The 3,840-nt window shown below is 34.0% G+C and overlaps 1 long non-coding RNA gene across 1 annotated transcript; it reads left to right on the top strand.

Moving 5' to 3' along the window:
* Positions 1-405: 405 nt before the first annotated feature.
* On the top strand, positions 406-1,953 carry LOC145000747 (uncharacterized). Its single transcript, XR_013661341.1, has 2 exons — positions 406-1,287; positions 1,407-1,953. It is a non-coding gene; the product is annotated as an uncharacterized LOC145000747 (long non-coding RNA).
* The last annotated feature ends 1,887 nt before the right edge of the window (positions 1,954-3,840 follow it).

Raw genomic sequence — 3,840 nt, 5'->3', positions numbered from 1 at the left:
TCTCTCTCTCTCTCTCTCTCTCTCTCTATATATATATATATATATATATATATATATATATATATATATATATATATATATATATATATATATATATATATCAATTCTTAAAAGGGTTGGTGAACAGAAATCTTTATTAATTTCGAATTTTGCCACAGTTTTCTGACGCTTTCATACATTTTCCACCCATTTCTTTTTTTGTCTTTTTCCCATTACTTCCCTATTTACCCTCCCCTTTTTTATTTTACAATTGCCTCTTTTACAGGTTAAAATAAATAAATTCTTAAAAGGGTTGGTGAACAGGAATCTTTATTAATTTCGAATTTTGCCACAGTTTTCTGATCCTTTCATACATTTGACACCCATTTCTTTTCTTTTTTTCTCTTTTTCCTGTTACTTCACTATTTTCCCTCCCCCTTTTTTTATTTTACAATTGCCTTTTTTACCGGTTAAGATAATACTACTAAACACGTGTTGGATATTGACTGCCTTACTCACCCTCCTCTTTCACCCAAATTGCCAGCTCGATTCCCAGGTCAAACCTTCGTCAATCTTCTTTCTATTTTGCGCCTTCTCCTCCAGGTTTGTGTTCTTCAATTTGTTGTGTTTCACCTTTTGTGTGGTTATTATTTGCTTCACTTATGTCCATGCCGCATTCTCCTCCAATCATATCCCTTCACCGGCACAAGTATCTTCTACAACTTGACCTCCTTCCTTTTCCCACCTCTTCCCTGTTACACATCCCTCTCATTCACCTTCACTTATGAAAATTGTTGTTGTATTCCATTCCGATTATGCCGATGATTCGTCCCTGATTTCCCTTGATTTAGAGAAGTAGTTGCTTAGTTAAACCCGTTTATGACCTCATCGCCACCATCCTAGGTTATCCTGACTGACGAGTGTCGTTGTTGGTTGGCTGCTCCATCATCGTCTCCACTGTAGGGAAATCGTATGAAGCTGCTTACAGATGTCCACCATCTCCTTGCTATACTCTCTCACCATCGTTTAGACTTTAGACGAGCCTTTGTCGACTATAGATTAGCCTTCTCTGCCGGTATGTGCATCGTGCCCCAGCTTCTTTGAAGATTGGTTGTGGCTCAATGGTACGGTACACACCTAAATCTAAAGTTAAATATGAGTATATGTATGAATTTCGTTTAAGGATTAACATCCTATTGTTGTAACTTATGAATTGAAGGGAGATAGTAAAAAAGAACGAATCGATTCAGCATGAACTCAATAATTTATGTACCGATTTTGATAATCTTCAAGAATGACAGAACCATAGTATGTAATTTCTCTATTTCCCCTTTTTTTCCACCGCATCACCTCTACTTTTTTCTTCAGATTTTTATGTTTTCAGTTGCGTTCTTTTGGGTTTTAATTGATATGGAATTGTGATTAAGGGTTGCACTGGCCATCACCACTTTTGAGAGAGAAGCTTTGCGTTTTTTCCAAATACCCCCCTCGATTTGATCCAACAACATCATCAAAACCTGGAAAGGATGCCCACACAGATTGATTGATTGAAGTTCTGGAATCGGTTCACGTAAATGACCTCTGTTTTCAATTTGCTATTCTGCTCTTCCCTTAACTATTAACACTTGTAGAATTAGAGCTTTTTTGCTCGGAGAACACATTATTTCGTCACTGGTAGGTCTTTCACAAAACCCGAACTGCTTCAACCAAACACAAACTACGATCTCTTGAATCTTGACTGCTACTCCATTGATAAATTGGTAAGAGATTAGTAGAAAGCCATTTGATGTTTCACTTAATATTAATTCTTAGAATTCATAAATTTTGATGTACATCCTTTAAAGGCCAATAAGTTCGATTCAAATGCCATTAGGGAAGGGTAAAACCGTTACTTCTGCTGTAATTGTTTATGTAGCTATAAGAAATGACTTTTTTAAGTCAATCTATCAACATTTTTCCTTAATTTCAACAAAAGATCATCGTCACCATTTTGCACCTGAGTTCCATTTTTATCCTAATCAAGTGTCAACCCAAATCTTCTAGAAGCATTCTTCCCTACAGAATACTGAATAACATGCCTTCCATCTGCACTACTTTTCGTCCTACTTTGTATCGGTTCTTGCCCACTTTCACCATATGAAAGAACTATGTCAAAAAGAGCAAGGTCAAAAAGGTCATTTTAGTAAAAAAGTTGGAAATAGTGGTACCTTTTAGTCGAAAATCTTCTATTTTTTCGTATTGATTGCAAGAGACTAATGTGTTGGCTCTTGAGTAATGATTGTAACTTGTGTAAGCCTTTCATCTGTTCTTGAATCATCGGTTTTTACATTTAATATTGGAATATCTTATTCAGTCCATCCATTTATCGAACTACCCTTGGTGCAACATATATAAGAGGCAGTAAAAGTGACAAATTCAATAATTTTTACTCTTCCACATTCAAACCCTTCACCAATATGTTCAATCTCTTTTGTTAACTTTTCAGGGGTAGTTGAAAACAATGAATATAAGAACTAGGTTCTTTGTTTGCTGATGTGTCCACAACATGAACAACCTAAAAAGTATGGAGTAGAATATAACTCATATTTTAATATTTATAAAATTTACTATAGACTAATTTCAAATAATGCATGTTCAGTGTAAATACTATTAGAACAAATTACTCTACCTCTACTACTTTTTTTTATCGTGTAATAGTGGAGATTAAACAGGCTCCAAGGGCAAAATGCTCATTACAACAGGTCAAAATTGAACCACATGCTTGTTTTTGCATGACTGTTTTTGCAGTTTACTATTAATTTTTTTTTTTTTTTTTTTTTTTTTTTTTTTTTTTTTTTTCTCAGTGTTTGGATCCCATTAAGAGTTAATCATATCAAGAATTGTGACAAAATCCTATATTTATTTTACCATTGACCCTCTATCTCTAAAAATAAGTACAAAATAAACGACTCTTGTAGACAAAAGAAAATCATTCTCTACTTAACACACTACCATTTTTAAAGTAAAATCAATGAAATACAAAACCAAAAATTATCAACATTTAGATAAATCTCATCCAATCCAGCGCCAAAGGCACATGTAATTCCTACTAGTTAGAATCAAATGTAAATGTAATTCCTACTAGTTAGAATCAAATGTAATCACAAAGGATTGGGAAACAAATTGAGAAGAAAACATCAAGTTTTGAAAATGGACCCTGTAATTCCTACTAGTTAGAATCAAATGTAAATGTAATTCCTACTAGTTAGAATCAAATGTAATCACAGAGGATTGGGAAACAAATTGAGAAGAAAACATCAAGTTTTGAAAATGGACCCTGCAGTTTCGAAAGTTTGCCAATATGTACCCAGATTCAAAAGTTTGATGATATTTACAAAAATTTCGAAATTAATACCTGATGTTTCGAAGATTTGATAGTTTATACCCACCTTCGACATTTGGGGTCATTTTCGAAAGTTTGAAGAAAAATAAGTTTCGGAAAGCTAAATTTGCAGTTTCGAAAATTTGGCATTTTATACCCAAATTTCGAAAATAGTGTTCAAAAGCTGAAAAATTGAAGAATACTAATTTCAGGTCCGTGCAGTTAATGCGAATTGACGCTTTATACCCAGTTTCACAAATGGGGGAGAGTTACGCATTTTTGGCTATTTTAGGCGCACCGGGTCACTGCAGAATTCTGAAATTCACAATTTCTACCCATTTTTGAGAAATTATGTCAAAGGCAGTCCGTGAACGAAGCTAGAAATTGAAGATTATTTCGATTTTACAGATTGAAGCTAAAAGTTTATGCCATGTGTTATGGGAGAGTTTTGACAAGAAAAATTCCGAATAGAGCACGTTCTCTTTCCTTGTTGGTTTCAT

This window comes from Lactuca saligna, chromosome 6 (genome assembly GCF_052625555.1).
Source record: "Lactuca saligna cultivar CGN05327 chromosome 6, ASM5262555v1, whole genome shotgun sequence".
Lineage (NCBI taxonomy): Eukaryota > Viridiplantae > Streptophyta > Magnoliopsida > Asterales > Asteraceae > Lactuca > Lactuca saligna.
The sequence above is the reverse complement of the archived record's forward strand: the minus strand, read 5'-3'. Positions and strand labels throughout refer to the sequence as shown.